We start from the raw sequence: 22,615 nt of genomic DNA on the forward strand, positions 1-22,615 counted from the left end.
AGCCTCTGAAGTGTAAATTAAATCTCTTCTTGCTGCCTTTATCTGGCTCTCCAAGCTAAGAGGGAGTGTTATCAAAACATTTCTTTACACTGCAGAGTAGCATTACTCTTTGGAAGATCTCCAGCAGATGCTGCAATAAGCCTTTTAGGGGCAGCTTTCCACAGTTCATGCTGCTTTCTTCTTAGTGGCATGCAGTCAGGAGAGGGGACTGTGCACACACAAAATTTTGTTATCCTTCATTAAAGAGCCTTAAAGCTCCCCAAGTAGTCCTCTCTCCTTTAAGACACCCAAGAATGAAGGACCTAGTTGAATGAAATTGCCTACTAATAATAGAATCATAAAATATCCTGAGTTGAAAGGAACCCACAAAGATCATCAAAGTCCAACTTCTGGCCCTGCAGAGGACACCCCAAAAGTCACACCATGTGCCTGAGAGTATTGTCTCAACACAGTTCCTGAGCTCTGTCAGGCTTGGTGCTGTGACTGCTTCCCTGGGGAGACTGTTCCAGTGCCCAAACACTCTCTGGGTGAAAAATCTTTTCCTAATATCCAACATAAACCTCCCCTGACAGAGCTTCATAATGTTCCCTTGGTGTCCTATCACTGGGTACCATAGAGTAGAAATCAGTGCCTGCCCCTCATGAGTTAGTTGTAGACTGCAGTGAGGTCTCCCCTCAGGCTCTTCTCCAGGCTGAATAGACCAAGTGACCTCAGACACTCCTCATATGGCTTCCACTCAATGGCCCTTCACATCTTCATAGCCCTCCTTTGGACACTCTAACAGCTCAATATCCTTCTTAAATTGTGGCACCCAAACTGCACACAGCACTTGAGGTAAGGCTGCACCAGTGCAGAGCAGAGCAGGACAATCCCCTCCCTTGCCTGGCTGCCGATACTGTGCCTGATGCACCCAGGACATGGTTGGCCCTCCTGGCTGTGCGGGCACTGCTGACTCACATTTAACTTTTTGTCAACCAGGACCCCCAGGTCCCTTTCTGTGGTGCTGCTCTCCAGCATCTTGTTCCCCAGTCTGTCCATACAGCCAGGGTTGTCCCATCCCAGGTGCAGAATCTGGCATTTGTCATTGTTCATATGGTTGGTGGTTGCCCAGCCCCCTAATTTGTCCAGGTCTCTCTGCAGGGCATCCATACCTTTGAGGGACTCAACGATTTCTCCCAATTTGCTCTAACTGGCAAATTTGCTTAGTGTACCTTTGAGTCCTGCATTCAAGTCATTTATGAAGATGTTGAAGAGCACAGGGCTGAGGATGGAGTCCTGAAGAACCCCACTAGTAACAGGTTGTCAGTCTGATATCACCCCATTCACTGTAACCCTTTGTGTCTGACCCGTGAGCCAGTTGCTCACGCACTGCATAATGTGTTCATCCAGCTGTGTGCTGGACATTTCGTCCAGAAGGATCCTGTGAGAGACAGTATGGAAAGCTTTATTGAAATCCAAAAAGATTATATCAACTTGCTTCCCTCGATCAAGTAGGTGGATTACCTTGTCATAAAAGGAAACTAAAATTGACAAGTAGGACTTTCCCCTCATGGAGCCATGCTGGCTGTGACCAATGACTGCATTGTCCTTAGGTATTTCCCTCCCAGGATAGTCTTCTCCATAATTTTACTGATCACTGCAGAGACACAAACAGGCCTATAATTTCCAGGGTCATCCTTCTTGCCCTTCTCGAAAACTGGAACAATGTTAAGTCTCTACCTGATCAGCTGGAACATAAAAGAATAGGCAAAAGGCTATTGTTTTTTTAAGGCACTGTAAACAGGTAAGAATGCAGCAATCTCTATTTTAGCATACCATCTTACCACCATAATCCTGCTACAATATACTTGTTGATTTACATAGAAACAGTCTTGGTAGTGCACCGAATACACTATTCAGGACACAAGAGTTTGACATGTGGAGAACTTACAGCCCCCGTGTATGCCAAGAAAAAATGTTGTTATTATACATAGAACTACAAGGAAACTTACATTATCAATCAGGCAATAGCATGTCATGTATTTCAGTTCATAAAATTGACATTTTTAATAAAAGGTGTTAGTTTAATTTAGAGCATAAGCAGAGAACATAGGCAAATATTTTCCAATTCATTAGGCTACAGGCCCATAGCATGGAAATAAATTCTTCTGATGAGTCCTGTCACCACACTGTAATTCCAACACTGCCATTTTCTGAAATTAAGCAGACCAATGCCACCCTTTGCTCTGCTGATGTAGCTCCAAATGTTTCACATGAGTTTCCCAGGGCTGGCTGTGATGCTGCATCATAGTGGGAGCCATCTCACAGAATGCACATGGGGAATGGAAGGAGTGTTTTGTCCTGAGTAACTGGTTAAAGATTAAGTTTTGAGCTCATGAATCAGGAAAACAAGCTATTTTCAGTCTGTCCTCTCTTCCAAGTTATCGTCTTGATGCCCATTCGCACAAGCATAATTGTTCTGCATTTGTAGCACTATAACAAGAGCAGGGTTATGAGGATCTGACTATAAACTGTGGAAGCTGCCTCAGTGTAAGGAAGAGAAAAGAAGAAAGTCCCAAGTAAGCCCTGCAGCTCCTGTGTTTGGGAGGGAAGAGTTCTATCATGTGCGGCCTGTTGGAGGGGTTTCCCTTCTTTATTGTGCCAACTGGCAAATCTCTTACTGCAACTTCTGTCAGTTTTCAGTATTAACTACCAAAAATCAGTTGGCAGTTGTAATCCTTTTCTTTAGATAATTGCAATCCACTGTAGAACAAAAGATTTACGTCATCTGCAAAAGTATCCCAGTTTGTAGAAAGTGCATGGAATTTTTTGTTATTGTTGACATTTTCCTTTCAGCCATTCATATTTATAAAGGACTAAAATCTCTTGGCACAGCTTGCCTGGTGATTGCATTCAGGATAGACATTTGGAAACAAATATTGCTAAGCTATAGCACTGTTGATATTGGTAGGTGAAGGCTGTCTCATTGGATGTGAATTGGTCAGAGGGGTAGGCACATCCCTTCTGCATTTCCCCTCTTTTTATGAAACAATCCATCATGAATTGTAGAACACCTCGTTTAGCATTAATTATACAAAAACAGCTCACTTAAGGGAAATGGAGCGCACGCAGCTTAACCACAAAGATAAAAATGTACTTTTGTTTTCAGATCTGACTAATAATTGCACAGTGAATGATGTCTTTGTCAGACTCTTATAGATACAATATCTGCATGCTGGTGTTTAGGAAAATACCTTTGCTCTCCTGAGAACCCAGTTGGAGTGCTGCATCCAAGTCTAGGGTACCCAGCAAAAGCAAGATGTGGACCTTTTAGAGAGAGTCCAGAGTAGAACATGAAGATGATCCGAGGGATCTCTCCTGCAAAGACAGGCTGAGAGAGCTGGGGTTGTTCAGCCTGGAGAAGAGAAAGGCACTAGGGAGACCTTACTGGGGTATTTTCAATATTTAAAGGGGACTTATAAGAAAATTTTTACCAAGGCCTGTAGTGACAGGACAATGGGCAATGGTTGTAAACCGAAAGAGGGTAGACTTAGTCTGGACATCAGGAAGAAATTTTTTTTTTATTGGGAGGTTGGTGAGAAACTGGAAGAGGTTGCCCAGAGAAATTGTGGATGACCCATCCCTGGAGGTGTTCAAGGACAGGTTGGATGGGGCTTTGAGAGCCTGGTCAAGGAAAGGTATCTCTGCCCATTACAGGGAGTTTGGAACTAGATGATTTTTAAGGTCCCGTCCAACCCAAATCATTCTAATAATTCAAATAATTTTGTCATTCTTTGGTTCCATGAAAATTAGACTTTTCTTCCATTTATATCTGCAAGATATTGGGTCCAAAGGGAAAACCATCTGATCCAACACTGGGCACAGTTGTCCTCCCTTCTGCAGCCCAACTTCCTTGGCCTCAGTGTGAGAGCAGTCATTTTCTAGTGATTATTAGACAAATGGTCTTAATTTAATATTAAGAAAGGAACTTGAATTGAGTGGAAACAAGAAATCAAGATGCAACAATTAAAGTTTCCTGGAGAGTGAATTTGGAATTAATCTTCCAGACGTTTATACTGTGTCTACAAAAAATAGCACCATATACACAAATTTTTCAGTTACTGTGATTTAGCAACTAATAATACAAGAAGATTTTGCAAAAATCAGACAATTTGAGTATATGTTTCATGTAATTCTCTCCTGTGGTTAGGAAATGAAAGAAAGTTTATGTGTGAAAGTATTGTTTCCCACTATCTTTTAATGCAAAAAACCTTGGATTTGGTTGCTGAACAAAATTTTCAGATTCAACAGTGCTAAGTACTATGCTCATACTTTTTTCTAAAGTGCTAAAAGGAAATACTGCACTTGAGGTAGATTTTTTCCTAAAGGTTTGTCACGAGAGCTTTTTAATTTGCTCCATGATTTCAGTGCTATGGTAACAGAAACATAAAGGTAACGCGTCTGTGGTTCCAGTATTTACCAGTGCTATGTTAAATAATACAGTTATAATCCTTTTAAGCACTTCTTGCATAAATCTAAATAGCATTACACACATAGATTCTCCAGAAAGTATTGAAAATACAATAAGTAGGCTTACATTAGCTAGCCCACAATAGAATAGCCACTGAATTTTAAACTACTCAGCCTAATATGAGTATTATTTACATTCTTTTGTTAAAGAAATAATTCACTATGGCTCCTGGTTAGCAGGATTCTTATGTGGAAGCCTAATGCTTGTCATAGATTCTCACTAAAATCAGTGAAAGTACACAAATTTTTAAAGCTCCATACTTTAAAATATTTTCCAGATTCATATTTATATACCTTAAAGCAGTGGAAGTCTTTTCACTGATACTAGCAATAACTGGGTAGGAATACGAAGTGCAGTAATAACCGTATTTTTACCATAAGTGATGTGTAGGAGACCCTGCACTTGCCTTACATGCCTATATTTTGCTGTTCTATTCGACTTTTTTTGCAAACAAGTTGGTGTAGCTGTGCTAATACTTTTTTTTTTGTGGGAACAGTTTCAAGGAAGGCAATCTTTAATTGTTCCCTCTTAAGGCAGTAATAGGTACTTCCATCTTGAAGCAAGGAATGTCTGGTTTTTGTTGGTTATATTTTTCTATCCCCTGGACAACATAAAACCTCAAATATGCATAGGCATTACATATAGTGATTAAGGTTTACATAGTAGAAAGCATGAGTTATATATTCAGTTTTGCCACAAAATATAAGTCCTTTTTTGCAAAGGAATGTCTGCATTTCCCCTATGCCAATCTGGTTGAAGAGCACATGATTTTCTGTAATTTATGTGTTTTTGTGTTTTTTTTAATTTCATCTTTCTGGGTTTGTTTTTAGAGAAGCTTTTCTATTTTCTAGTTTTAAATACTTTCTGGGAGAAACTAATAGGATGCAAGAAGGAAGTTTTTCTTATTCGGTAGCCAAAAATAAACATAATTGGAAATTTGTGGAAGGGCATCTTATTGGTCTGGGTCTGGATCCAGATTTGTAGTTGTTGTTGATGTGGTGGTGTCTCCTGTAGCGTCAGGCAAGTAGGTGGAATAGGGCAGGTGGTCCAGCTAATTGCCTTAGTGTTTATCATGTCTTGCATGAGGATTTTTACATCAAGACAGAGGATGAATGGATCATTAGGAGTTTGGCAAGAGTGTTTTGTTGGAAGAGTAGCCTAGGGAGGAATACCACTGTAATAAGCATAGCATAAAATATAAAGATAAGCAGAAGAGAGTGCTTACAATGGCAAAACACACTCTTTTGTATCAGCTTAAACTTCTGAACTCATAGTTTGAAGAAATTAGAGCAGTAGTTGTTATCTGAGGTCTGCTTGGGTCACTTTTACTACAGTCTGTATGCAGACAGAATTGTCATTGCTTTTCATCTAATTGACAACAGAAAGGAAATTTTGGGCCACTGTCAGGACATTTAGCTTGAGCTTGCTGGACTGTGCTCACTGAGGTGATTTCCCAATACGTGATGTGAAGTGGTTGGTCATTTCAAATACCTTTAACCTCTCACTATCACTACTAATTAAGAGGTGATTCAGTCATTTTGAGGACTTCAAAAGATTTTGCATATTTCATAGTAAATTCTCAGCTCTGATTTTATCTCTTTAGTCAAACAGTGTAGAGGGACCCAACCCAGATGTCTGCTAGAAATCTTCTGTGGGATGTTACAGATGCATGTAGGACTCTCCAGCTTAGCAAGATCTGGCAAAATTTAACTACAATCTCCACCCATCTCCTAGGTGCCCATGCATGCACCTCCACAAAACATCCGCTTGCCCCACAGCTTGGCAGCACATATTCATTCCAAACTCCTGCTACCAATGTACTGTTTAAGCATTATTCTCATGGTTGGTCAATGGCAGTTTTATGCAATGTATGTCCATGATTCTAAAGAAGGGCATTGCTTAGTTCAGACTTATTTTTCCCAGAAGAACATTCCAATAAGTGCTGAAAAAGAGCTTCACTAGCAAGTCTTTCCTTTATCGGGATATCTCAAATTGTGCTGCCATGAATGTTGTTTTGTTTGGGGAGATCTGGAGTTGGTTTTTTTAAAATCTTTTTAGCTACCTATTACTTTTGGCGAGCATTCTTGCTCTGTTATTATACACAGTAGAATTTTGAACAGTGCATGCTGTCATTCTCAATATTTATAAAAACCTGCTTCTCAAATAGTTCCTCATTCAGTTTTGAGGTTACATGGGCAAAACATAAAGTATCATACAGCTGGGCCGAATATCCACTGGACTGCTGGTGATTCCATCTATTTAGGAAGTACATTGTCTGTGTAATCTCTAAATCTCTACTCTTTCTTCCTCTTTCGTCTTTTTGCAGCCACCAAATCACCTCTCCTAGTTTTGGATTTGATTAATCATTTCTATAATTTCTCTTGAAGACTTAAGTTTGGACTTTCTTTTCCCTTTTTTATTGTCTTTTTCCCAGTTTTTTGCTTTTGACACAGATCCTCTATTTATAGCCATCAACTTAATTTCATATGATTTTAATGAAACCCATCTTGTACAGCTACATAGGAGTATACAGCATTTATGACATTTTGACTTACTGATATCATGAACAGTAACAGAGGTAGTAGAAATATCAATGCCCCAATGAAAACAACTGGAAATAGGAGGAAAAACATGCAACAAACTGAACAACTGACTGCACTCCCCGTCCCCTGTCCCTGGCCTGAGCTTAAGGAGAGGCAGAGCTAGTTCAAAACTGCAGTTGGACAAATAATCTGTGGAAGATAAAAGCAGTCCTTTGAAGTTATAAAATACAACTTATGCTCTCTTGTTTTCCTTTCTGGCTGTCTTTGCAGTTCTCTCAGTTCATTGGAAATTGCTAATCTGCATGTTTTGGTATATGAATTTCTGGCAACTATGTTTTGCATGGTTATTTAAATGGAGAAAAAGGTTAACTGAGTAACTGAATGTAATAAAACTCTCCAGTGATAGTAAACACTAGGCCCAAGCTGAGAGGAAGAATTGAGCTTAGAAAGCAGTTTTACATTGCTGGCATTAACATGTAGTCTAGAAAACACTGACTGGACTCTGCTTCTGGTATTCAGAGCAAGAGAAACAATGAAGCATCATGTTATCTGGTATAAAAATACTACAATTTAGTTTTGAGTAGTATGATCCTAGTGAACAGAAGTCAGGTTCAATTTGAGACCAAAAATTGTTTCACAAGCCCACCTCAAAATCTTAAAGCTGCCTTTGCCCTCACAAGGGTATTTTGGGGATTAATGTCCTGTCAGCACTTTGAAAATGTAAAGTGCTAAGTATATATTATTATAACCCTTTCCATTTATTACTTTTATTGATGGTCTCGTGGTTTCCATGACGCTATGTTGATTTGCACGGGATTTTCCTGCAGTGTGCATTTCATCTCATGAACAGTAAAAAAAAACGAATAGTTCTTTTTAGGCCTTGTGCCTTGTTGGATAATATCCACTTCTGGGGGACTTGTTTATGACCCACTATCTCTGCTGTGAAAGCCTTACTCCAATACATTATGCAGCTGTTTGTTTTCAACTTTGTTTTCTCAACTGTATAAGCCTCTGCTGCTACTGAGACCCATGTGCTGCTCCTAACTGACTCCTAAGGGTTTCCTGAGTGAAAAGCAGACTTACCACCCACTGAACTCCTATATTTTTTAGTAGTAGGTGCCTTTTTCTCACAGCTCTTCTGTTGTGTTCAAGGACTGGGACTGAAGCCAGGCTTGTCAATCACTGGCAATCAGGGAATATCTTGCTTGTTGAAGTTCAGTCCAGTTTTTTTCTGTCTCTTCTGGCATTGGCATTACAGCCAGACCTCCTGGTGGCCAAGCATTTCTGAGGAAAATTCCAAACTCTATTTCAAAATTTTAGATTTATACTTTGGCTCTGCAACGTGTCTGTCTAACTCCCAGCCAAGTCCCCAGGCGGCATTTACTTTTGGAGCAGTTTGCCTCCTCAGCTCTGCTTTCCTGCAGACTTCAGGGATCAAGTTAGGCCAAGAAAAGCCAAAAGCATATGAACCATGTGTGCCTTTTGCTTCCTCCTCTGTTGAGAGTCTCAGCATGGAGATTGGCCCTGATCTGTCAAGTGTTCCCTCAGCTGACAGCCTCAACTAGGTGGGTTTTCCTTGGCCCTCATCTCCCCTCAAGACATAAAGAGCTGTGGAAGCCACAGCTGCAGGTCAGCCAGCCCTGCTTGCAAAAGGTCATGTGACAGGGCAAAAGTGCAGCAGGTTGCGCCCAAATGCATGGATGAATTGCCACACAATGCAGATACCAAAGCTATCCAAGTCTGTGTTCTTGTGACGCCTCTGATATCTTTAGGCCCTGTATCAACTGCTTTGCCTTTAACTATATCTCTCCACATCTTTTTCTCCAGGAGTCCAGCGTGCTTGGGGGTGGAAAAAGCCAGAAGGTATTACAAAGGGCATTGGACCTGTTACCTCTTATAACCTTTCAGGTCCCTTGCTGAATCATTTCACAGACTGTTGTCTCCAGACAGAACTACCTTACTTCTGTGAAATACAGGGGGCTTTGTATCACATAGAACAGCAGACTAATGTAGTTGCAAAGGACCTCAGAAGATCATCTAGTCCATTCTCCTGCTCAAATCCAAGCTAGGCCCATTATGTAATAATCAGCCATGTGGAGCATGCAATATGGATTCTTTGCCAAAAATCTATACTGAATATTTTCCGGAGCAATTTTCTTAGCTTAGTTTTCCTCTCTTGTTCAATTTAGTGAGAGAATAGAGTGCAGAGAGAAGAGGTAAGAGGAGGAAGAATCAAATGATGCAATCAATGTTTTTTTTAGCACCTTCGTGGACTAGAGCAAGAGTGATCAATATTAAAAGAACAAAACCTCAAATCTGATGATTCCTCTAGACAGACAGCACTCCAATTCTGTCAAAGCAATTCCTTCTTTTAGTGAGAGAAATCCTAGCTGTCCAAGCTGGAGAAAAGAGTAAAATACTCTAGCTCCTTAGGATGTTGATTAAAAATAATCAAACAGCTAAAGGCTTGAACTTTATCCAACACAACTTAGAAGGCTGTAGTTCCTTATTCTTTATGGGGGAGAACAGCAGGGTTTTCCTGATGCACCTAAAAGATGCAATTAATGTATTTGATGTGCCTAGTACCTGCTGTGTGTTCTTCTCAAGGTGTTAACTGCAGACTGCTATGGCCCCATGCTCACAGTATTGGTCCAAAAATACTGCCAAGTATCTGCTTGGAATAGCTTATCTCCCTCCTTTTGTGTCCACTCCTCATGCCTGTGATGTGGAGAAGGACAAAAGCCCAGACACTAGGCAAAAAAAATGGGCAAAAAGGAGCCTCTTTGGCAGACTGTTTTTGGCATTGAAAAGGAGTGGGAAATCAGCAAGGCAATGACTGCCTAGGACACAATTTATTAAGATCTTTGGGCACTGCCCCTTCCACAGGCATCAAATGTCCCATCACAGTACTCAAAAGTGTCTGACATTGTTCCCACCCAAGTCAGACAAGAACAATCAGCTTTATCTCCAAAGGGAACTGTGCTGCTTCTGATGGAGAATATATCCTATCTCTGTGTGTACTGTCTGCTGAGAGAGAAGAAAAACACTAAGCATATACAGAAAAATTGCATTCAGAGGTAGGTTTCTTGCATAGCTTTGTGGACAGGCAACTGACCTCTTTGCCTGTCAGAATAGTCAACAAGAAACATCATGCAACCTGTCTGTATCTTATGACCTCACAGGTGAGTTGATAAATGATATAAAGTTCAGAAAGTTCCTTGGTCTATCTGTTCATAGTCCCATGTTTTCCATTGTTCCTCAAGGTGATACTGAAATAGCGAAGAAATCGAGAGGTGATGCTGTTTATGCCATGCTGTCTCTGGGGTTATGACTGTCAGGTCAGATAAACAAAACAGATCTTTAATCTTAGAAGTGCCAAAGAAGAGAAAAGGACCCAAATTCCCTCTGGCACCAGGTAGACTTAAAATAATGAGTAAATGAAGTAATATTGCTCTGTAGATCCCAATAGAAGAAAAAAAAAAAAAAAAGGAAAAATAAAGTAGAAGATGTTGAGGAGTTTGAGGTTTTTGTTTCGTTTTAGGCATACTTTTAAGGCCATTGTTTAACTAATATATTCTAACCAGGGGGATGAATCCTCCACAAACAAACACAAATGCCTAAACAGAACGCTCAAATCTCTTTCAAGAAAAGGAAATTCTCTACACCTTGGAACATTAAAGATGATATCCTTAGGATATTGTTCACATGTATCAAATCCTGAAATGCAAAAAGACATTTAACCTTCTTTACTACCTAGAGTAAACCTTACAGCAGATAACTATATTTCATGTGCTGTAAGAACACCTTCTCTAACAGGACTCTGCCATGTACTGTTAGTTCTGGCACCTAATCTTCACAACTGTAATTGTATTCATTCTTAAACTACAGGAGGACTATTTCTTGAATTACTGAAATATCCAACTACAGTGTTTTACAGTATTATGGGGCTTGGGATCCATAGTACTAGAACCATGTCGCCTTACCTCTGCTAAGCAGTCAGCTGGCCATCAACACATTAAATGCTTCTGACACCACGAGGTAGTCAAAACCATCTCCCATTTTTTACAGTTTCTTTTTTCTTGTCCTCATATTTTTTCTTCTTTTTTTCCCCTGAGAGATTTTCATAAAATCTGCTTGGATATCCATACATAAAAACTTTTCCACACTTCCACATCTTTAGATGTGTGTATGAATTCAGTTGTTAAAAACTGTACCTCCTAATGCAAAGGAGAATAGGGATATTTATCCATGTGCAATTAAGTATTTCGTTCTTCTGAAAAATAAGATTCTAAAATCTAACTTTTCACTGAAAAGAAGTATAATCCTAAATAGAAATGAACACTGATGTCCACGGATTGAAGTTTATCCTGGAGCAGAAGTCCTTCATGCTTTTTCCTCTTAGTGCTGAATTATATTTAACAAGATTGGTGGTCTGGGAAAATATATCGGAGTTAGCCCAACTGTGCACATTACATGAATTAGAGAGAATGTTGGGAGGCAGGGGGTCCTCTGGTGTTAATGCCTTGAACAGTCAAATTTTGTGCCTATGCACAAAATCTATCAGGTTGAAAAAACACCCCATGGAATGGACTTTTATGTTGTGTTACCTAATTGCAATACATTTGCAGCTGACCAAAGATTAATTGTCCTATATTCTTGTTTTTCAGAAAAGCTGAGACCACATTTATGTTGCCCAAAAATCACTCAGAAACAATCACTGTAACCATGTAAAGCCCTTTGAGTTTATTTCTGTAAAATATGTCTCTGCTAAATGTTAGTAAAAGTACTGAGTCTGAGAAAGTTTGGCCACACACTGGACTTTCAATTAAATAGAAAGCTTTGAAGGGGCCAGATTTCTGTGTATTTTCAAGTTAGTGCAGTAGCAGAGGAGTGACTGTAGGTTTCTGTCTTACCCCTCATGTATAGCATAAAGCAAAGTAATAAACGAAAATCTGACTTTCTGCTTTATGGCTATGTAAAAACATTGGATACAGAGAATGAAAGTGACATATGACAAATGCGAGGAAGATTACAAAATCATCACGAGCAATGCAACTTACTTTGCTGTTTCTTTTTCAAGGAAATCCAAGCAGGGCAGCAAGACTGTTAAGTCTGGATGATAAAATACATAGCATTAAAGGGAGAAGGTAACACTTGCCATTATTTCTCCATTCACTATATTTTTCCAGTCTCTGGAGAATGATCAAATCTCCTTCCAAATAATAAAATATTTAAAACGAAATAGCTTCAATATATATGCCTGTATACGCCAAGACAGGTCAAGTGCTTTATGAAAGGGATGCAGAAGTTCACTATATTTTTCCTTTTACTTTACACATTGGAACAACCCCAAGCTACAGTGTCATAGAAATGGAAAAGACCTATTAAATGATACATTTCCTTGCCAGTGAAAGTGTACTCTCAATATATAGAACTTTCCATCAGAGGCTAATAGGCACCTACCCCTTCATTTGAGGACTCTATTCCACAGCAAAATAAAATTAGTGTTAGAAATTTTCGCTACATCTCAGCCTAAAAATGGATTTGTTCTCTTGTGTTGCCCTACTCACACATGTGAGCCACCCTTTTCTGTGCTTGCTTCTTAAGAGTTCAGCTATCAACCTCTTGTAAATTGTGATGATATATACTTCAAACTCTGTGAAGTCAAACAAATGCAAAAGGAAAATAGGAAATCTGTTTCTAAGCTAAAAATCTGGACAAACTGTTTCCATTTACTACAGGTGAAATATCTGCCTCCTCTTTGACAAAATTTCTCAGTTTTATCAGTTCAAAGCTCTTTGGACATTTCTCAATGTCCTCCTGAACATTTAGATGACTCAGAGATAAGGGCAATATCACTGGTACAGTTCTACACTTGAATTTATTTAAATAGTATTGCAGATTTGACTTTAGAAACTGCTCAAGAAGAGTGTTTCTTTCATGGAAGTCTGCTACCTCATTTAACATGGGCTCCACTTCCTCTGTTCACAGAAGGAGTTAACTTAGCAAGCAAAAGCCCTACTGAGCATGTTGTGTGTTGAGCTAGAACAGGTTCCCCCATAACTCCACAGAGTAAATGTAGTTTCATGGGCTTTAGAACTTGTCTGTTAACTCGTGCCTTCAATCACTGCCTTATTATTTCTTTTCATATTTCAATTTAATTTATCTGAGTGTTTCCCTTAAGCTCTTCATGGTAGGTAATGTGGACTGTATACAAATGGTTAAAAAAGACATTTGAAAGGTGTAAAGAAGATAAGAAGGTAACAGGAAAACACTCTAAATCTTCTTGTTGAAGAAGGGCTGTGTAGTTAGTGTAAAAAAAAAAAAAAAGGAAAAAAGGAAGAAGCTACCACTGGTTTGCATGGGAATTTGTGGGACAGCTGCCCATTGTTAAATTAACTTCATCTATTCACTTCCAAGTGTTTTCACCACACTACTTACTGTACTTTTTGCAGTGGATACAAGCCAGGTTGAGGATTTACAGCCTTCTATGGCTACTCTTGCCAACACATAGATCTTGAGAAGGTGTTCAGTGTGTATGAAGAATCTTTAAAATAAAATGTGTTTGCTGTAGGCATTCACTGCTCCCTCTCTTTCCTTTCTTTTTCTCTGCCTCTCCACCACCTTAATTTGTCTATGGACTTGGCTTCTTTGTTCTTTCATGACTAATATTACCATCTGTGACATTACATATCAAGATAGCAATGCAACGTATTAAGCACAGGAAAACCCGGAATGTTTGAGCTCATCCAAGCATTTGCTGCTTAAAGCTCCAGCACTACTTGTAGCCACCTGAAGCATCCCAAAGTTTCTAAAAACACATTGCAATAAATCAGCAGGTTTCCATGTTGTTACTGAAATTGAGATATCTTACTGGAGCTACCTTGCAAACAATCTTGGCAACTTACTTGCAGTTTTATTTCTCACTAAAGGATCATAAAAAGAGCTTTCATTTTTATGGCGTTAGCCTACCTACCACCTAGAGCAGCTCACTTTGGGAACTCCCCAATTCACTTTTGTCAAGATCTTCTGTTCCACAAGGGAAGCACCACTCCCAGGTCCGACCTATGATCACAGCCTATGTGAACTATGCCCTCATGCAGCAGGGGCCCAGCAACCAGGCAGGACCACAAACAAGTGCTTATCTCTGCCACCTTTTGCCCTTACAAGGATGAGGAGGGGGCAGCAGGAGTGAAGGGAAATGTATCAAGTAAAAGAATCTTGAAATGGACACGTCTCAAGACGCAAGATCAAAATCAGAATGGAAGTCTCTTCTCCTCCTGCTTCTTGTATAGTTCTAGACAGATCTAAATCTTACTTACCTAATAGGGATTGCAGTAACCACCAAGATCTGATATTCTGAGAGACAGACCTTTCCCTCCCATTGCTGATTTTTCAGACAATGAGTTGCTTCACTGTTTATCTCAAAACCTGTACTTATCTGCAGACATCAACCTGTCCAGTTTTTCTCTGCATTAATAATTTTCCACTTCAAGTTCTAGTACCTTCATGTAGAATTCAATATTGAATAACTCTATATTTCAGACTGTATCCTATTTGCATGATTGCATTCTCCATTTTAAGAGAAAAGAGCTATATCTATAGCACATAATAATAAAATAGTGAATAATAAAGGTCCGTGTAAGGTTAGGGCAGTTTCTTCATGTCCACATTTGAAGTCTGTTATCTCCTTTCTAGTTTATCCAGATTGCCATTAGCACAAGTGGGGTGGGAGCAAGCTTCCTCCCCTTATCTGCTCCACCCGTAGCACCCACAGCTCCTAAGAGCTGAGGAGTTTATGAATCTACTCCTCATAATGCCATATACAGAATATGTGTGAATATGTATATTATAACACAATATTTCTATACTATTTTTAATTCTCCTCTATCTGAACATTTACAGGTCTTTCCTGTCTGACAAACAATCTAGTAATTTCCTGTTGAAAAAAACCCCAAACAAATAAATATAATTATTCTTTCTCTGTAAGTCATAGAAATGAGAGGAATATTACACAAGAGAGATACAAAAAGGACTATGGTAATGGACTATGGTCATGAGATGAATCTGTTACTTTGGTTTGGCATGATAGACTTAGAAAAATTTGCAATAGTTGTATTATTCAGAGGAAGGAAAAGTGAGCCGGAGAAAGGAGGAAACTGGAAGGGCAAAAAAAGGGGAATGACAGCTGAGAAAGAGGAAAAGTGTGCTTCAACAGAAATCCCCTCATCTTTTGCCCTGGGCCTGCAATCAGCCTTGCAGGGCCAAAATATTTGCTAGTGGTGTCACTAGCCTGTGTTTTGTATGGATACTGGGTCATTTATGACCACTGTGTTGACATGTTAAGTGGTATGTGATTTATCACTACGGTAGGGTAAATGATCTTCCTCTGAACAGGAATTTAAGGATATCCAATGTGCACATGAGATAAATGTGTGCAGACTCATACGTGTGCTCAAGAGTGCACAAGTAACACTATAGATGAAAACCTGTCTGCATAGAAATTGCCAGAAGTGCAGGTGTTGCCCCAAGTGTGGATATATTTTTAGTCGATAGAACACACCTATTGAAATATGTGTGTAACTTACTGTAGTTCTCTGACCTACAGTGAGCAATACAGTGTGATACAGAAAGTATTCAATATTCATTTGTGTATGTTGTTCAGCTCCTGTCTGTTTCTGTAGCTGATGGCTTTAAACATTAAGTGTAAGGGAAATACTGATGGTATGGGCACAGATGACTGCATTAGACATGCGGTTAACTTCTGCTGGCCACCTGTGTGACCCCAAAACACCTTGGGGCACGGGCCATAGTTAAAGTTGACAGTGGCTTCTTTTTGTGAGCTCTGGACTTTGGGTCCATGGAACCCCATCAGCCGAGATCTTACTCAAGGAGGTGGGGCTGGGTGCTTTGCTCAGCGGGGTTGTAGAAAAATCTTCAGCAATGAACCACATTGCTCACCATCCCTCAGAAGGTTTTCACGCCACTGATACCCTCTCCCTGTGGCTCCAAAACAGGGTCGATGAAGCACAGGAGGCTTTCCCCTTGCTGTGGTTGTTCCTGGCCCCAGGCGTCCATGGGGCGGCAGCAGCCCCTGTGGAGATGGGGATGGGGAAGGCAGGTGTTGTTCCCACGACCAGAGCCCAGCTCCCAGGGGGCAGAAGTGGCGGTCAGGAAGTTAGCTAGGGTCAGCCAAGTCCCGCTGGCTCTTCTTAATCCTCTTTTCCACCCACAGCCCCTTGAAACTCCCCTGTTTTCTCCCAGTGCGATGTCTGGGGGAGTTGCTCTACTGCTGCAGGATTCAATTTATTTTTCTCGCTTCCAAACTATTCTTCTGCAGAGTCTCAAGTCAGTTTTGTTTCAGCTGGTGTCGAGCAACACACAGGAGAGATGCAGCTCTATTACACTGGCTTGTTTTTCTTTTCCTTCCCTTTTTTTAACCTTTTTTTTTTTTTTTTACTATTTTGACAGGAAATCTTGCTCCTTTTTCTCTCTTGCATAAGTATGAAGTAACTCCGTCAAAACAAGCAGGCTTACTTCTTGTTTATGTGTGTAAAAATAAAAGGACAGTTTTGCTGATCAAGTTATATCTGAAGAATATAGGATTGCATAAAGAATTTATTTATTTGTATTTGTATGCTAGCCAAATAAAAAAATTAACAACAATAAAAAAATTCTTTTATTCCACCCAGAATTAAAATTTGTCAGTTTTACTGCCAAACAGCAACACACAAATTTGAAAGAAATGTCATTTCAGGTCAGAAGACATTTCATGTAGTCTTTTTAACATTGATTAAAGGTAAATAGAGGTAAATTTCAAAAGAAACCCTTAATGCAAAATGAGAACCGTAAAGTTTCTGTTTGAAAACATCAATATGATAATATTTTGACATTTCAAAATGTTTCTTTTGACCCAAGAGTTTCATTCTGCTGTAATAAAGATTGTTCCTTGTAAGGAAATTAGAGCAAGCTTTTTGAGACTGATGATGCCTCCTTACATAGAACTGGAAAGGTTAAAAAGTGGTTAACTAGCAATCTTCTTAGGTATAGCTGGAGAATGTACTTTTGGGTTTGGCTTTATACAAAGCATCCAGGCACTAAACCAAATTAAAATATATAGACTATAGTGTCAAGGGAAAGTTTTAAACAAACAAAATTTATATAAATTCATGCATTTCACTAGGTTAAAAAATCAAATAACTAATTTTGTACATATGTAATGGTCTCAAGATTTTGTAATTTCTCTTCCACTTTTAAAACAATAAGATCCAAATGTGGATAAAATCATCTCATTCTTCCCACTCAAAGTGAAGAACTTTTCCAAGTTCTTATGCTGAAAAAATGTATTTCTTAGAAATTGATGATTAAAACTATATAGAGTAAGAGTTTTAGTGCTCTAGTTAAGGAAAAATAAACATCTGCATTAGCTAATCTGAGTTCAAATAAACAGATGCATAAGCTGGGCTATCTCAAAGCAATACAGAACTGAACAGAGACCATTAACACTCAAAAGACTTCATGAGGTTCAGAGATTAACCTCTTCAAAGCAAAATGTGGCTAGGTCTTGTATGGCTGCACTGAGGAAGTGTGTAATAACACCCCTATACAGTGGCAAGCTGTAACTGCATATTTCCTGAGCACGTATGCTGGTGCACAGTGAAGCTCATATGAACTTAATTTTAAAGATGAAGAGAACAAAAAATGTGGTCTAATTTACTGTTTATCACAGCCAACAAAGCTGACCAGACATAGCAGTGTCCAATGCGCTTTTGAGTCTTAGCAAAAAAATCTAAATTTTCAGGAACTTTAACTCCTATGTACCAGAAGAAAGCCCCTCTGAGATATTACCCATATGCTGTAACATGGTATTGACCCTTGCTTATTCAGCTCTGTGTACGAATGATTGGTGGCTCATGGAAAAAATTTCATGATTTTTAAGAAAATCTTGGCTATCTGTGCAGCTGGGTAACAGAGATGGAAAGCGCAAAATCTGTGCTTTGGTGCAATGTGGATTTTCAAACAGATCTTCCCAGCTTCCCAAGTCTACAGAGTATTTAAAAAAACCAAACCAACCAACCAAAAAAAAAAAAAAAAAGAAAAAAAACCCCAAACAAAACAACACGAAAAAACCCCACGACAAAACACCTACCATCAAACAAAAAACAGAGCCATTTGAACTAGCAGAAGACTATTGTATATAGGTCTCAGAACACAAGAAATGAGGGCCCATGCAATAGTGTTGATATCCTGATAGAAAATACAACACCTGCCAAAGTATTTTTCTAAGCATTTTTTTGCAAATGCTTTAAATTCAAATCAGTATGGATTGCTTCGTATGAATTTTTGATTCAATCAGACATCTTCATACTTATATAAAGTAATTCAGAATCATTGTTCAACTTCCACTATTTCAGTTTATTGAGGGAAAAGAGGAAACATTTAACATTTTTTGAGAAGCACCCAAACACAATTTTTTTCCTCAGGAGTCCAGTCCAGGTTTTACATAGACTTTGGTACAAGCCAGGCTAGGATTTTGGTGTTTTAGCCAGCATTATGTGATTATACATACAGAAATGTTCAATAAGGTTTCTACTTGCAGAGGTCACTATTAAAACCTTTACAATTGCCATTTGCACATAATTAGCATTACCGCACGGTTTACTGTATTCCCCACACTATGAATGCTGCTGTAAAGATAATTAGGGAAAAGTTAGAATTGTAAAGATTTGAATTTGTGTATTCCTTAATACAGAGTCTCAATGCTGTGATTTAAGGAACTCCCAATAACTGCAGAAGCTGCAGGGGGCTTTGCAATGGAAAGGAAGAACGGTATTTCTTTTAAGAGCTTCTTAAAACTTTGTTCCACCTATAGTCTGTACTACTATAACCTAAATAATCTATACTATAACTCCAAATTTACATATTTTAATTACTTAGTTTTTTCTCTTATAGAAACGACTGTTTCTTCTGTTGCAAGAATTCCACTTGGAAATTTCATTTTCAGGATTCAATAAAAATAGCTGTAAGAACTCCTGATGGGTTTGAGGTCAGAGCTTTTAAACAGGTTTTCACATTTGCCAGGTTTTACAGCCCATTTAAAAAATATCTGCTAGTGTCAAAGAAGCCCAGCTGCACTGAAATGATAAACATGACATGGGATGCTTCAGACTGTGGATGACCTCTTCAACACACAGGAATGAGGCTTGACTTCTCAGGCAAGAGAAAGCAGCAATTCTAACACCCTAGCATCTTCCTCCATTGTTCTAGGTGGGTGCTTACCTTCTTCCAAAATGTGGGTCCAGGGAATGTTCATTTTGCAGTAGGAAGCCATAAGCTATTTCAGCTGAGATGTGGTATCTCTGTGTCACCCCACAGCCTGCAGTGTAGACAAGTCCTGAGTGTGTTTGAGCTGTATAAACATAACCACAAGCTAAACAGTTTCATTGTTCAATACAGTTTTGTGCTGTGCTTGGAAACTGAATTATGAATGCCTTTCCATAAAAGCACCCTAAGGGTAACAGATGCCTAAAATACACCGGCTCCATTATCAAGAAGTAGATTATCCAAGCTGAATACACAGTATCAGAGTTTACTTATTTGTATATAATCTACATTCTTAACATTTTCCTGGAGTGCTGTTAGTTTGGGTTAGTAGGACTTACTGTACTCTCAGTGTTGAAAGATGAATAGGCCTATCAACTGAACAGCATAATAAATTTGTTAGGCTGCACATGTCGTGCTCCACCTCTCAGTCTTTCTTCATTGTGCATAATGTAGCCTAATGCAATATGGCAGCTGTTAGCAGAAAAATGGTGCAGCAGCCATAAAAAAGTGATTTATGTCTTATTACCAAAGCAGCTAATATTACGAAGCTGGTGTTTGGGAAGGCAGCAAACAAGTGAAATGTGAAACACAGCATATATATATTCATGAAACATAGGAAGCTGTGAAATGTTAGACTGACAGTGAAATTCTCCCAGGGTATCTACTGTAAGGTCAGATTAATAAAGGGGATAATTGGTGGTGATGGTTGTGGATGTTCAGAGTTACCCACATGTCACAGCTGCTTATGCTGGAGTATCAGAAGTATGTTAAATGCATCTCCTGACATGAACCCAAAGATCCTTACTACCAAATGACATAAGAAAGGCTAATTTAAGGAGGCAGCTGGCAGAAAGAAAAACATATCAAGCAGGAAAGTTGTTCTTAGCATCCATAATGTACAGAGGAAACAGTGGGATGGGAGAAATAACGTGGGCCTCATTCTTCTGCTACATTTTTCTACTGGTGTAAATTCACCAGTTTAAGGCTACAGTCATAGATTGGGGATTTCTCCCTGGATGCTGAAAGTGCATCAGAGAAAATTCTGTATTTGGTTTACAACACACCTAATGTGACTAAACATGACCATGTAACATCTTGTCAGTTGTGCCACTGAATGATGTAACAGACACTGTGAATTGTAACTATCACATCAGATTACTCCTTGGTTTCTGTTCAAGAATATACACTGTGTGTATATATACTAAAAACACACATATGTCTATGTACGTATATACTCATGCTGCTGCTAAGTGTGATGTTTTTGGTTCAGTGGGTGGCACTCTTCCTTCTCAGTCAGTACTAAATTAGTTCTTCCTCCCATGGTGCTTAATGAATAGTGGAATATGGTCGGGTCAGGGAGGTTAATAGCCCTACTTTTGTGAAAAGTGCCATGGAACCTTTCTTAGCAAGCAGTAAGAACCTCACATTAAATACCCTCTGAAAGAGAGCTTGTGACTTGCGCAGAGTTACAGACTGGGGTGTTGCTGTAATGCAGAAATAGGGGAAACCATGCTACATATTTAAGTGACGGAGTCATCCTGCCCCCACAGACATTTACCAGACGCAGTGAAACTTTGCTTGTGTGGAGTTACAAAATAATAATGAAAGGTAGTATGGCTGGAAAATACTGGAGCGTCTCTTTGGCATTTTTTAAAAAATAAATATGAGAGAAGTTTTCACCTGATTGTGTATAGTCATGTTGTAAATAATCTGGATGGAGATTTCTCAGACCCTTTGCTGTCATACTCTGGGTTCAGCAAGTACTGAGTAAGGTGAAGCAAGTGAGACCTGTGTCAAAATGGCCACATTTTGAGTTGTTGCTAGGGGCCTTATCTTTGAGAAAATTTGAGTCCTTTTAGGAAAGGGCTATGGACTTCCTAGTTCCTATGCTTTAGATGTCCTAAATGACTTTCTAGCCACTGGTTAACCAGGATAAAGATTATTCTAACAGAATATTTTATGCTTTGAAGTTTTAATCATATCCACAGCAAAATGAAACAGCTAGGAGGGCTCTATTATGTGAAGCCCTGTTGAGCTCTTGCCCTTTGCAACTCAGTGTGGCTAGAAACTTCACACTGGCAGCTATGTGGGCTCCCTGGACAGCCACCGAAATTTAGCCATCAAAGTTTGTGTGGCTCCAGGACTGGGTACTGGTTTTGCTAATGCCAGCCGTGCCCCAATACTGCACTATAGAGGCTTATGTAACCACAGAGCATTTCTGTACCTAACTCCACAGAGACCTAATAGGTCACAGCTACCACACTGAACTTTTCCATTGTGATTCAAATCACATCGAGGTCCTCAAATAACCATCCTCCAACGGCATGAATCTTGTTGTCCTCTAGCATACTGACAGCCAGTTTCCTGAGGGTTCAACTGCATATATGGCTTCTCTCCCCTTCCTAGATTTTCTGTCCAGTGCCAAGGAAACCCTCCTACATGTTCAGAAACCCTCCTACATGTTAGCCCATTGATATTGACTTCTGCCTCCACAAGCCACTTGGGGATTAAAATACCAATCGTCGATCCATGCTATCATCTCTTTTTTTCACCACTGATTTAGGCCAGAGGGAAGGAGCATGCCCTGTATTGCCATCACTAGAATTGACTGGCTTGCTGCAGCAACATGCCAAGGAACTCATGCTGCCTCTGCACCCAGCACTGGCTTTGTATCCTGTCCCATTGAAGCAAGGGGACAGAGAAACATGTACCTAGCTCTATAGGAATTCCTAGGAAAAATACTTGGCAAGGGCAGCAGGACTCATCCCACTATCTCTGGGATTGAGACAACTCATAATTGTGTCTCTTTGCCATAAATGTTTTCACAACCTATATGATTAAATTCTACTGTGTAATTAACAATACCATGATATTAAACATAAATTTTTTCACCAGTTTCTCTGCAATCTCTTTATTAGAGGATATGAAATAATATCTTTACATTTCCGGTTTAAAAAAAAATCATAAATCCCTATGTTAAACAATACTGAAATATTATTTTTATATTTATTATAAATGTTGTTCAGTCATTTCTTATCCCTTGAAAACTGTGATTGTTTCAGAAGTCCAAATCAGATATTCAGACTTATTCCAAGCACCCAACAATTTGTCAGATAATAACATCCCTGCAATGGTATGGCCTGATACCTGAATAGATTCCAAAAACTAAGTACAAACCATGTTAGAAATTACTTCAGCTGTCATTACTTAGTGGTATTCAAGGTGAAATAAGGTAATT

This window comes from Corvus brachyrhynchos, unplaced genomic scaffold (genome assembly GCF_000691975.1).
Source record: "Corvus brachyrhynchos isolate BGI_N302 unplaced genomic scaffold, ASM69197v1 scaffold94, whole genome shotgun sequence".
Lineage (NCBI taxonomy): Eukaryota > Metazoa > Chordata > Aves > Passeriformes > Corvidae > Corvus > Corvus brachyrhynchos.